The sequence below is a fragment of the Phaenicophaeus curvirostris genome, chromosome 32, assembly GCF_032191515.1.
Source record: "Phaenicophaeus curvirostris isolate KB17595 chromosome 32, BPBGC_Pcur_1.0, whole genome shotgun sequence".
In the NCBI taxonomy this organism is placed as follows: Eukaryota; Metazoa; Chordata; class Aves; order Cuculiformes; family Cuculidae; genus Phaenicophaeus; species Phaenicophaeus curvirostris.
The window spans coordinates 2,342,681-2,356,501 of record NC_091423.1 but is presented as its reverse complement, the minus strand read 5'-3'; the positions used below and the strand labels follow the sequence as shown (position 1 = coordinate 2,356,501).

The window sequence follows — 13,821 nt, the reverse complement described above, 5'->3', positions numbered from 1 at the left end:
AGGCCCAACTAGAAATCAGATTGGCTAAGTCTGTGAAAGATAATGAAAAATCTTTCTATGAATCCATTAACAATAAAAGGAGGACAATGCAGCAGAGACCCTGGACTAGCCCAGGCTAGACAGGAATGAGCCTGGATGTGGGGAATTGGTGATTGGGAGAGGGTGCGCGGGCGAGGACCACCAGTACCTCACCGCACAAAAAGTGGGGGAGAACACACCTCGGGGTGTTAAGGGAGATGCAGGCACTCTGGTGTCAACTACTCCAGTTACCAGGCAGTTGGGAATGAGCCCTGTTCCCTCTTGGAGGGCTGAAGGCTCGGCAGCTCAGCTGAAGTGCATTTACACCAATGCACGCAGCATGGGGAATAAGAAGGAAGAGCTGGAAGCTGTCGTAGGGCAAGGGGCCTATGATGTCGTTGCCATCACGGAAACGTGGTGGGACGACTCATATAACTGGAGTACGGCTATGGTGGGGTATAAGCTTTTCAGGCGGGACAGGAAGGGTAGGAGAGGAGGTGGGGTAGCCCTCTTTGTAAGGGAGGACTTGGACATCACTGAGATGGATTGTGGAGATGAGGAGGTTGAGTGCCTGTGGGTCAAAATCAGAGGAGCCCACCAGAAGGTAGATTTTGTGATGGGAGTCTGTTACAGACCACCCAACCAAGGAGAAGCAGCTGATGAGCTCTTCTATAAACAGCTGCGGTCAATCTCTAGATCAATGCCTCTCGTTCTGGTGGGAGACTTCAATCTGCCTGATATCTGCTGGGTGTACAACACAGCAGAAAGGAAGCAGTCTAGGAGGTTCCTGGAGTGCGTGGGAGACAACTTCCTTGCACAGTTGGTGAATGAACCAACCAGGGAAGGTGCCCTCCTGGACCTCCTGTTGGTGAACAGAGAAGGCCTTGTAGGGGATGTGGCGGTAGGTGGACGCCTAGGACTAAGCGACCATGAGATTATAAAATTTTCTGTTCTAGGTGAAGTGAAGAGGGTGGTTAGCAGGACAGTAGCATTAAATTTCCAGAGGGCAGACTTTGATCTCTTCAGCAGGCTGGTTGGTGAAGTCTCATGGGAGACAGTACTCAAGGGCAAGGGAGCCCAGGAGGGCTGGGAGCTCTTCAAAGGGGTGGTCCTAGCAGCTCAGGAGAAAGCCATCCCCGTGGTCCGGAAAAAAAGCCGGCAGGGGAGAAAGCCAGCTTGGTTGAATAGAGAGATCTTGAGGGATATCAAGAAGAAGAGAAATGTTTATGGGCTCTGGAAGAAGGGACAGGCCTCTTGGGTGGACTACAGGAGGGAAGTGAGATTGTGTAGGGAAAAAATCAGAAGGGCTAAGGCTCAGCTAGAAATTGGATTGGCCAAGTCAGTGAAAGATAACAAAAAATTTTCTACAAATATATAAATAATAAAAGGCGGACTAGGGAGACCATACAGTCCCTATTGGACACAGAAGGGACAACAGTAACAGGGGATGAGGAAAAGGCTGAGGTACTTAATGCCTTCTTTGCCTCAGTCTTTAGTCGTAAGGAGGGTTGTTCCGTCTGTGTACAAACCCAGGAGCTAGAGGAGCATAATGAGGCTCCCGTGATCCAAGAGGAGGTGGTCAGAGCCTTGCTAGCCCGACTGGACAGTTACAAGTCTATGGGGCCGGACGGGATTCACCCAAGGGTACTGAAGGAGCTGGCGGATGTGCTGGCCAAACCCCTTTCCATCATCTTCCAACAGTCCTGGAAGACTGGGGAAGTTCCACTGGACTGGAGGCTGGCTGATGTTGTGCCCATCTACAAAAAGGGCCGCAGGGAGGACCCAGGAAACTACAGGCCTGTCAGTCTGACCTCAGTGCCAGGGAAAGTCATGGAACAGGTGATCTTGAGTGCTATCATGAAGCACATGCAAGAGAACCGGGTGATCAGGCCCAGTCAACATGGGTTCACAAAAGGCAGGTCTTGCCAGACTAACCTGATCGCCTTCTATGACAAAGTGACCCGGCTACTGGATGAGGGAAAGGCTGTGGATGTGGTCTTCCTGGACTTCAGCAAAGCCTTTGACACAGTTTCTCACAGCGTTCTGCTTGAGAAACTGTCAGCCTCTGGGCTGGACAGGCACACACTCTCCTGGGTGGAAAACTGGTTGGATGGCCGGGCCCAGAGAGTGGTGGTAAATGGTGTGAAATCCAGCTGGAGGCCAGTGACAAGTGGGGTTCCCCAGGGCTCAGTGCTGGGTCCAGCCCTGTTCAATGTCTTCATCAATGACCTGGATGAAGGCATCGAGTGCACCCTTAGCAAGTTTGCGGACGACACTAAGCTGGGTGGAAGTGTCGATCTGCTGGAGGGTCGGGAGACTCTGTAAAGGGATCTGAACAGGCTGGACCGCTGGGCAGAGTCCAATGGCATGAGGTTTAACAAGGCCAAATGCCGGGTCCTGCACTTGGGGCACAACAACCCTATGCAGTGCTACAGACTAGGAGAAGTCTGTCTAGAAAGCTGCCTGGAGGAGAGGGACCTGGGGGTGTTGGTTGACAGCCGACTGAATATGAGCCAGCAGTGTGCCCAGGTGGCCAAGAAGGCCAATGGCATCTTGGCTTGTATCAGAAACGGCGTGACCAGCAGGTCCAGGGAGGTTATCCTCCCTCTGTACTCGGCACTGGTGAGACCGCTCCTCGAATCCTGTGTTCATTTCTGGGCCCCTCACCATAAGAAGGATGTTGAGGCTCTGGAGAGAGTCCAGAGAAGAGCAACAAAGCTGGTGAAGGGGCTGGAGAACAGGCCTTATGAGGAGCGGCTGAGAGAGCTGGGGTTGTTTAGCCTGGAGAAGAGGAGACTGAGGGGTGACCTCATTGCTCTCTACAACTACCTGAAAGGACGTTGTAGAGAGGAGGGTGCTGTCCTCTTCTCCCAAGTGACAGGGGACAGGACAAGAGGGAATGGCCTCAAGCTCCGCCAGGGAAGGTTTAGGCTAGACGTTAGGAAAAAATTCTTTACAGAAAGGGTCATTGGGCACTGGAACAGGCTGCCCAGGGAGGTGGTTGAGTCACCTTCCCTGGAGGTGTTTAAGGCACGGGTGGACGAGGTGCTGAGGGATATGGTTTAGTGTTTGGTAGGAACGGTTGGACTCGGTGATCCGTTGGGCCTCTTCCAACCTGGTTATTCTGTGATTCTGTGATTCTGTGACTATCCCTGTGGCTCAACTGCTCCTGTGGGTGTGACAGCGTGTGTCATGCAGCGGGGCTCTGGTTGATCCCTTCCTGCTGGTGTAGGCTCTGGCTTGTCCCTACAAGTCTCTAAACCCTCCACTTCCCAATCCCTCTGGTGACGAGGGCTACATACCCACTGCGTCCTGCTTCCTTCAGCTTTGCTAGAATCTCCTCCAGGATTTCGGATAGCCGCTGTGAAGATTTCCTTGGTTTGGCTTTGTACTTCGCTACATGAAGACCTGAACAGAAAGGATCTAGTTAAATTTCTCATTATTAAAATCTTGACAATGAGTGCTCAGTCAGCCCAGAGTGACAGCCACCCCTGGGATTCCACAGTGGAAGGATGAGACGTCATCCAGAGGGACCAGGACAGACTGGAGAAGTGGGGCTCTGAGAACCTCATGAGGTTCAACAAGGCCAGTTACAAGGTCCTACACCTGGGTCAGGGCAATCCATGGTTTCAATACAGGCTGGGGGATAATGTGATTGAGAGTAGCCCTGCAAAGGAGGACTTATGGTGCTGGGGGATGAGAAGCTTGACATGAGCTGGCAATGTGTGCTCACAGCCCAGAAAGCCAACTCTGTCCTGGGCTGCATCAAAAGAAGCGTGGCCAGCAGGTCGAGGGAGGGGATTCTGCCCCTCTATTCCTCTCTTGTGAGATCTCATCTAGACTACTGTGTCCAGTTTTGGAATCCTCAACATAAGAAGGAGATGGAGCTGTTGGAACGGGTCCAAAGGAGGCTACAAGGATGATCAGAGGGCTGGAGCACCTCCCGTAGGAAGACAGGCTGAGAGAGTTGGGGTTGTTCAGCCTGGAGAAGAGAAGGCTCTGAGGAGACCTTATACCGACCTCCCTGTACCTGAAGGGGCTACAAGAAAGCTGGGGAGGGACTGTTTACAAAGGCTTGTGGTGATAGGACAAGGTGGAATGGATATAAACTGGAGAGGAGCAGATTTATACCAGACATAAGGAAGAATTTCTTCACCATGAGAATGGTAAGGCACTGTCCCAGGAGACCCAGGGAACTTGTGGCTGCCCCACCCCTGGAGGTGTTGAAGGCCACGTTGGATGGGGCCTTGGGCAGCCTGGTCTAGTGGGATGTGTCCCTGCCCATGGCAGGGGGGTTGGAACTGGATGATCTTTAAGGTCCCTTTCAACTCAAACTATTGTATGATTCTCTGATTCTATGATGCCAGGCAGGCTCCAGCACAGGATCCAGCTGAGAAGCTGGAGCAGGAGCCACATCTGCACCCAAACATCCATGAGAAGTTTCCATCACACACAGTGATCACCCCATCAAAACTGAATAGCAGAATGCGGGGGGATCATGGAATGGGGTGGCACACGAGATGCAGGTCTGTGTTCTCACACACACAGGAGAGGCAGCGCTCCTGTGGGGGCTTTGAGCTGGCAGCTTCCAAAGGAGGTCAAAAGCCATGACGTACGCATGTGATGTCCCTGCACATCATCCCTGGGACTCAGCCAGGAAGCTGGAGATTCATCGCCTAAAACCACGTCTGGAAACAAACAAAAGAAAACAGCTCCCGTGAAATATTCCAATCTACTTCTTCCAATTGGAACAGTGGTGAATGCAGTTCAAAATCGGGATCACTTCATGTATCTCGTCTCTCCCTTTCACTCGGGAGCACCGTGCTGATCCAACATGAACCAGACACAGAGCTGTCTGGAGAAAGGACTCCCTGGAGCTCACACCAGCTCTAAGCTCAGCCCCAACCAGCTCTGAAGCCAGCACGGGGAGCAGCACAGGGAGGGAGAAGCCAGCAAAGATCTTCCCAGGGCAGAGCATCCAGGGCACATCACTGACCCGACCCATTCCCCTCTGCTCTTCCACACGTCTGAGCTCTGGGCAAGAAAATAGGAAGGTAAATCTCCTATGAGCCCCCAGCACCACTCACTTCAGTGAGGAACTGTGGGGTCACCCTGAGGTTCTTGGACAAGTTGACTGAGAAGCTAGGTGGCCTTTGCCTATGGGCACATCTGGAACCCACCCCATTTCCATGAGATTTTGTGACCCACTTCTTTCCAGGGACCTGCAGTGGAGCTGCCACAGCTCTCCCAGCCCAGCCCCATCCTGACCCCAGCCCCACTGCCATCCTGAGGAGTGCTGGGCACAGCCTCACACTGACCGGGGCTGGATGCCAGCCCTTGCCCGCTCACCTGTTCCCCACGCTCGCCACAGAGCAGCCTGTACATCCTGGGCTTTGAGAACAACCAAGAAGAAGAGAATAATGAGGGTAAAGGAGGGTACAACCCCCCGTGCCTCCACCATGCTGCTGCTGCCAGCACTGCCGGAGCAGTGCCCGTGGCACAGCACAGCACCTCCTGGTGTGGTGCAGTGGCATCTGTGACCTCACAGTCCAGACTCCAGCCACCCCCTGCCCCTCACCAAGCACTGGCCCCTAGCACCTCCTGAGCTCAGGGACTATTCCTTTTCCTGCATATCTGGTGATAGAAATGGGAGCTAAAGTGTGGGGTTTGGGGAGAGATGCCCACATCACGATTGCTGCCTCAGCCCGGTACCAGCACGTGGCTCTGCCTCGCTCCTCCTGTGCAGAAGCCCCCCCCCACACCAGCATTCGGCTGCCCTCTACTCCAGCGCTTCCCTCCACAAATCAGGGCTGTTTCTTTCTCAGTGAAGTTTTCTTCCTGCTCTATTCAATGTTTTTATCTCTGTTCTGTTTATTTCTGGGGGAGAGCAGAGCCCCTGGAGCTCCCCTGAGTCTTTCAGGTAGGCTCAGCCCTGGTGGCACCAGACAGAAACCCGGAACACACAGTTCAATAAAATTCTTTGTTCCCACCCAGCCCCTGTGCACGGCTTCAGGTCAGAGCACTGCAGCAGCAAAAGGAATACCAGGAGCATCCCTCTCAGCACCTCCTGGGTGGTTTGATAGTGGTGAGGGTTCTCCTGGAAGCTGGAGTTGGTTCCTGATCTCCCCCTGCAATAGCTTCTCCAGGGTTGGTGCTTTGGGCACCTTCCAGGGGAAGGAGCGGGAGAGTGGGGAGAGCTCTGGGGAGGAGATGCCAGGTCCTCTTCTTCTGCTTTCCTCTCCAAACAAAGCAGTGCTGGAGTCAGGGCAGAAGCAGCCTGCGGGCACCCAGGGTGTCTCCAGTGACCCGTGTAACACCACCACCCACGAGAGGTGACCCCACACGGCACCAGCCATGTTTGTCCCTTGGTGAGGACTTTTGGGGTGAGTTTCTGGCTTTCTGAGGATTGGAAGAGTAACTGCAGGCCATGCCCAGGGCCGTGAGGACTCCCCAAGGCTCTGGGTGGAACAGGAGGACGTGGGTTCTGTCCCACCTGGCACAGCAGGAGCTGTTGTTGGATAGAGCCGGCCACCGCATCCCAGATGGCTGTTCACTCCGGAAAGCAAAGGAAAACCAGGTCACATTCTGTGTCCACCAGCTCTCAATGCTCTACAACCCTGATCCATGGTGCAGTGGCAGAAGCAAAGTGTCTCTGCCACCCCCAGTCCCACACGGAAACCCTCTGGCAGGAGGCAGTAGGGTCCGTGGAGCACAGATCTTCTGACTATGGAGAAGAGGCTCCTTGGGCAGCTGCCTTGAAGAAGCCTGGAGTTGCAAGCCAGGATCTTCCGTCTCTCAACAGGAAGCAAGAAGGAATTTTTCCTGATGACCAATCTGAACCTGCCCTGGTTCATCTTGACGACATGCCCTCTCATCCTATCACCTGTCACTTGGGAGAAAAGACCAACACCCACCTCACCACAACCTCCCTTTAGGCTGTTGTAGACAGTGATGAGGTCTCCCCTCAGCCTCCTCTTCTCCAGGCTAAACAACCCCAAGTCCCTCAGCCGCCTCTCATAAGACTTGTTCTCCAGCCCCTTCACCAGCTTCGTTGTCCTTCTCTGGAGGCGCTCCAACCCCTCAATGTCCTTCTTGGAGTGAGGGGCCCAAAACTGAACCCAAGATGCAAGGTGCAGCTTTACCAGTGCTGAGTACTCGCCAACGATCCCTTCCCTGCTCCTGCTGACCACACCGTGGCTGATCCAAGCCAGGATGCTGTTGACCTTCTTGTCCACCTGGGTCACTGCTGGCTCATGCTCAGCCCCTGTCAACCAACACCCCCAGAGTCTTTTCTGCCAGGCAGCTTTCCAGCTGCTCTTCCCCAATCCTGGAGTGCTTCATGGGGTTGCTGTGGCCCAAGTGCAGGACCTGTCAACAGCCCTGTTGAATCAAATACAATTGGCCTCAGTCCATCAATCCAGCCTGCCCAGGTCCCCTCTGTAGAGCCTTCCTGCCCTCAAGCAGATCAACACTCCCGCTCAACTTGTTGTCATCTTCATACTGACTGAGGCTCCTTCCAGCCTTTCTTGCTGGTGGATGTCACATTTGCTGGTCTCCAGTCAAGTGGGACGTCCCCAGTCAGCCAGGAGTGCTGAGAAATGATGGAGAGGGGCTTGGTGAGCACTTCCATCAGTCCTTTCAGTACTCAAACTTACAACTAAACATCCTTCCACGAAATAAAACCACAATAAAAAACTCAAGATCATTTTTTTTTTCATTTTTAACCGTGGAGGCCTGTTTGAGGTCATATAAAAACCTTCAAAGGATTTTTGCAGGTGCCTTTGTATTTTATTGATTAAAAAGAAGCAACTTTGCACTTTAAATCAACCCACATGATTGCCCTTAAAAACTTCTCTGAATGGCAGATGGCAGCGAAACGTGGGCAGATTTATTGTCCCTTGCCCACAGCTCGTGCTCATATTTGTATAAAGTGCAATGAGCAGGACTTCAGCTGGAACTCCAGCTTATGGAGATCACCTCGTTTCACATTCATGTTGTAATTTTGAATGACTAAGTCATATTGGAGATCCATAACCTTTAAAAAAAACAACAAATCCTACTTTCGGAGGACAGGGGATCTACACTAACCCACAGCTCCTTTCTGCACTGAATCACTGAACACAAACTGACCATGCATGGTTGGAGAGCAAAGGGACTGAAGAAGCCAAAGAGGCAGAAGAAGAAGAGGGGAAAACCAGGTAGTGAAGACGAGAAATTTCAGCTCTGTGGCCAGCAGGATTTTCAGACGTTTCAGCTCCATTGCAGAGTGTAGTTTTGGCCCAATTCCACTTCAAGGCCAGCGACTGCCAGGACCTTTGAACCACAAGCAAACAAAAAAACAATGAGTGATTCCGCTCATGAGGTTCCTTGGTTTTCTGGAGATCATAGAAGCTGCAGGTTCCCATTTCAGATTACTTTGTTTACCTGTTTAATTCATCTTTTTGGTTATTTATAGTATATATGTATGATAATATACAATTCTAGGCGATCCATATGTTATGTTATGTTATGTTATGTTATGTTATGTTATGTTATGTTATGTTATGTTATGTTATGTTATGTTATGACATCATATCATTATAGGATCATAGAATCATGGAATGGTTTGGGTTGGAAGGGATGCCCGCTGTGGGCAGGGTCACCTCCCACTGGTTCCGGTTGCTTCAAGCCCCATCCAACCTGGCCTTCAAAACCTCCAGGGATGGGGTAGCCACTGCTTCTTGGGGCAACCTGGGCCAGGGCCTCCTCACCCTCACAGGAGAACATTTCTTCCTAAGTCCTCATCTCTTTCTCCCCTCTTTCAGCTGAAAACAATTCTCCTTGCCCTACCCCTGAACTCCCTGATCAAGAGCCCCTCCCCAACTTTCCCATAGGTCCCAATTATGTTTTGTTATCACAGAATCAAGGAATGTCCTGAGTTGGAAGGACCCACAAGGACCATTGAGTTCAACTCCTGTCCCTGCACAGGACAACCCCAATGTTCACACCATGTGCCTGAGGGTGTTGGTCAAATGCCTCTAGGATGTTATCAGGCTTAGTGCCGTGACTGCTGCCCTGGGAGCTGTTCCAGTGCTCCACCACCATCTGTCAGAAGAACCTTTCCCTAATGTCCAACCTAACCCTTCTGTGGCATCTTGCCATTCCCTCAGGTCCTGTCATTGGTCACCAGAGAGGAGAGCTCAGCACCTGCTCCTCCTCCTCCCGTTGTGAGGAAGCTGCAGGTCATGATGAGGTCGCCCCTCAGTCTCCTCTTCTCCAGGCTGAAGAGACTAAGTGACTTCAGCTGCTCCTCATGCAACTTCGCCTCTAAAACCTTCACCACCTCTGTGCTCTCCTCTGGATGCTCTCCAGTGGCTTTAGATCCTTTTTATCCTGCAGCACCCAAAACTGCACCCAGTAATTGAGGTGGGGCAACACCAGTGCAGAGCAGGGGGGGACAATCCCCTCCCTTGATTTTCTGGTGATGCCGTGCTGGATGCACCCAGGACACAATTGTCCTCTTGGCTACCACGCTGCTGGCTCATGGTCAACTTGTCACCAACCAGAACCCCCAGGTCCCTTTCCACAGGGTGGTTCTCCAGCCTCTCACTACCCAGTCTGTATGGACATCCACGGTTGCCACATCCTGGGTGCAAAACCCAGCAAGAACATCACTTTATGTTATATTACGTGACATTACCTTATGTCTTGTTGTGTTATTTTATGTTATATTCACTATATGATCAAAGCGGGGTGGGAAATGGGGGAAAAGCAGGGCAGGAAAGGGGAAAAGGGGGGCGGAAAATGTCCCTCATCCATGGCGATGGAGCCCGTGGCACGGCAGGTGCGGCGTCAGGCCTAAGAGCAGGAGAGCAGCTGCCCCACATCTACCCCATAGTGACCCCCCTCCTTCCCCACAGAGACACGCCCCGCCCCGCCTCACCTCTCCGCTCCCTCCGCCCGCCCCGTACCAGAAGTGACGATTGAGGAGTGCCGGAAGTTGGGGGGGCGGCAAAGCCGGGCCTAAAACCCACCCTAAAGCTGGTCCTAAAGCTGCGTTCTGGTCCCAAACCTGGTCCTGGTCCTAAAGCTGATCCTAACCTCAGTCCTGGTTCTAAACCTGGTCCTGATCCTGGGTTCTGGTCCTAAACCTGAGTTCTAGTCCTAAACCTGGTCCTAAACCTGGGTTCTGGTCCTAAACCCGGGTTCTGGTCCTAAACCCAGTCCTGAACCTAGTCCTGGTCCTAAACCCGGGTTCTGGTCCTAAACCCAGTCCTGAACCTAGTCCTGGTCCTAAACCTGGTTCTGGTCTTAAAGCTGGTCCTAAACCGGGTCGTAAACCCAGTCTGTCTCTCTGCCCTCCACCCCCCAAAGCTTGTGGCTGCACCGTGAGGCCCGCGCGGCGTGGGGCAAAACCGGTTTGTTGTGTTCCAGCATGGCGTCTGGATGGAGCCCCACAGCGCACATGGGCAAGTATGTGGCAGGAGGTCCCCCCCGACCCCAAGTGAGGCGCCCCATAGATCCCTGCCCTATCCCAGTGCCCCCCCGACCCCTAAATGGGCACCCCATAGACCCCTGCCCCATCCCAGTGCCCCGCCCAGCCCTAAACTGGGCGCCCCATAGATCCCTGCCCCATCCCAGTGCCCCCCATGCCCACAAGGTGCCGGACCTGTTGCCGTCTGGTGCTGGATGCCACCGGTGCTGGGGCACCTTTCAATGCCATTAATTAATGAATTCCTTAATTATGCCGCCCGCTGCCTGCTCCTCCTCAGCCCTCCCATGGCTCCACATTCACCGCCGTCCTCCTCACCCTCTTCCTCCTCACCTCCCTCCTCCTCTTGCACCTCCGGCTGAGCTCGGTCCTGTTCGGTGATGCCAGTGCCAAAGCCGATGCCGCCGCCGGTTCCTGTGGTGACACGTGCCAGTAAGACGAAGCCACAAGGGAGGGGATGCTTGGCCAAGAGCCTTGGCGATGCCATCTCACCGGTGTCCCTGTAGGATCATCCTGGTGGAGAGCATCCCAGTGGGAATGGCTTTCGGCAACGGCTCTGTGCCGAATCCGTCCACCTTCTCAGTGTGGATGAAACTCCTGGGCACAGCCACCCGTCACTTGGACATTGCCTCCTTCTACTGGACTATGACCAACGAGGACACGCAGATGCAGGAACCCTCCGCCGACCAGGTCTGATGCCGGAATTCTTGCTGCCCTTTCCATGGAATCATAGAATTATGGATTTGGGTCGGAAGGAACTTAAAGATGATCCAGTTCCACCCCATGCCACGGGCAGGGACACCTCCCGGTAGATCAGGCTGCCCGAGGTCCATCCAACCTGGCCTTGGAGAGCTCCAGGGATGGGGCAGCCACAGCTTCTCTGGGCAACCTCAACCCTCAGAGTGAAGAAATCTCTCCTTAATTCCAGTCTCAATCCGCCCCTCTCCAGTTTGTCCCCATTGCTCCTCGGCCCGTTGCTCCAAAGCTTTGTAAAAAGCCCTTCCCCAGCTTTCTTGGAGCCCCTTCAGGTCGCTCTGAGGTCTCCTCGGAGCTTTCTCCAGGCTGAACAAGCCCAACTCTCTCAGCCTGGCCTCATAGAGGTTCTCCAGCCCTCGCATCATCCTCGTGGCCTTCTCTGGACCCGTTCCAACAGCTCCATCTCCTTAAGTTGAGGATTCCAGAACTGGACATGATCCTCCAGATGAGGTCTCACCAGAGAGGAGCAGAGGGGCAGAATCCCCTCCCTGGTCCTGCTGGCCACGCTTCTTCTGATGCAGCCCAGGACTCAGGTTGTTTCTGGGCTGTGAGCGCACGTTGCCAGCTCCTGTTGAGGTTCTCCTCCCCCAGCACCCCAAGTCCTTCTCCTCAGGGCTGCTCTCCATCCCATCAGCTTGGATTGAACCCTGGTGTAGGACCTTCCCCTCAGCCTGGTTGAACCTCATGAGATTCTCACAACCTCACTTCTCCAGCCTGTCCAGGTCCCTCTGGATGATGTCCTGTCCTTCTGGCGTGGCAACTGCCACGCTTGGCTCAGCATCATCTTCAACCTTGCTCCGTTTTCTCACTTTCCTCCCGTTTTTAATCATTTTAATAATTTTTAAACATTTTGGCTTCTTTTTTGTTGGCCTCAACCCGCTGCTTCAGGGGGAGCGAATCCTCCAGGAACTTCTCCACTTACCCCAGTGTGGCGTTGCCGTCCGCATCGCCATCATCCGCCCGTCAGCCAAATCGCCGCTCAGCGATCTCCGAGCACTGGAGGAGAGCGGTGAGTGAGGTGGGGGGTGGGGGGGTGGGGGAAATTGCCCCCAAAAGTGGGATTTTTCGGGTGGGAATTTGGCGCGGGAGCCGCCCAACGCGTCTCATGCAGAAGCTGCGGTGTGCACCGTCGATATGCCGTGCCTCACCGGTGGCGTCCTCCACACTAAGTTCTGGCTCGTCGACGGCACCCACCTCTACCTTGGCAGCGCCAACATGGACTGGAGGTGCTTGACCCAGGTGAGTGGCCCCGCCAGATGGGGCCGAACCTGTGCCAAACGGCGCCGGGGCTGCCCAAAAACCCAACATCCCCATCGCCAGGTGCTCCGTGCTGTAGGACGGGCATCAGGGGTAGGGGGGGCACCATCCAGTGATGTGACAGTGCCTCTGCACTGCCGACTGCAGGTGAAGGAGCTCAGTGCCGCTGTCTGCAACTGCAGCTTGGCTGAGGATTTAGGCAAGTTCTTTGAAGCTTATTGGGCTCTTGGCATTCCTGGTGCTTCCATCCTCCCAGTGCCGTGGCCGGCCAATTATTCCACCGCCTTCAACTCGGAGACGCCGCTGGAGTTGAAGCTCAATGGCACCGATGCCGCTGTCTACTTGTCAGTACGTCCCTGATCCGCCAGGGCGGCTTTGCCCAGCCTGTGCCGGGGCTTTGACGGCTCTCCGGCGATTCTGGCAGAGCTCGCCACTGGCTCTCTGTGCCGTCGGTCACACCCAGGATCTCAGCACCATGGAATTCTCCTGCCCGGCTTTCCCTCAGCAGGTTTTGGCCAGCGATCGATAACTGGCTACGGCAAGCCATCTTTGAATGACAGGTCAAGGTCTGCCTGTTGGTGGCTTGTTGGCACCACAGCCAAGCAACCGTGTTCCCCTTCCTCCAATCCCTCGCCACCATCGCCAATAACCACACCAGCTACAGCATGGAGGTGGTGGGTATCGTGGCGCTGGTGGGCAACGTTTCAGGCAACGAGGGCCTCCTCGCTCTCCCCACAGCGGCTTTTCCTGGTGCCGGCGATGGCGGCGCAAGCGCATCTCCCCTACGCCCAGGTCAACCACAACAAGTACATGGTGACGGAGAAGGTGGCGTATATCGGTGAGCGCCATGCCAGGGATGCCGCCGCTGTGCCAGGGGCCACTGGGTGACAGTGACTCGGGGGTGATTTCTGGGCCATCTCCATGCAGGGACATCCAACTTGTCTGGCAATTATTTCGTCCGGATGGCGGGAGCGGCACTGGTGGTGAACCAGACAGGGAGCCGAACCAGCACTGTTTGGGACCGGCTGCAAGCAGTATTTGACCGGGATTGGAGCTCCCAGTACAGCGCCGACATCAGCGACACCGAACGGTGGCAGAGCCGCTGCACTTCCCATTAGGTTGCCGAATCCAGCTGCCCCGGTTTGGGGGAAAAAAAAACCATGCCATGTTTTTCTGGACTTTGTGCTTTGTTCTTGAGGTGGGGGGGGCTCTGGCACCGGGAAGGAAGCCAAGAAGCCCCGGGAGTCTCGGTGCCAAAGATGCCCTGACAAAGAGTCAAGAGCGATGCCAAGCTGTGATGAACCATTTATGAGGCAGCA

At 54.2% G+C, this 13,821-nt stretch overlaps 1 pseudogene; it reads left to right on the top strand.

Annotated features, from left to right (window-relative positions):
* The first annotated feature begins 10,969 nt into the window (after nt 1–10,969).
* LOC138732457 (5'-3' exonuclease PLD3-like) lies at nt 10,970–13,620 on the top strand (annotated as a pseudogene).
* The last annotated feature ends 201 nt before the right edge of the window (nt 13,621–13,821 follow it).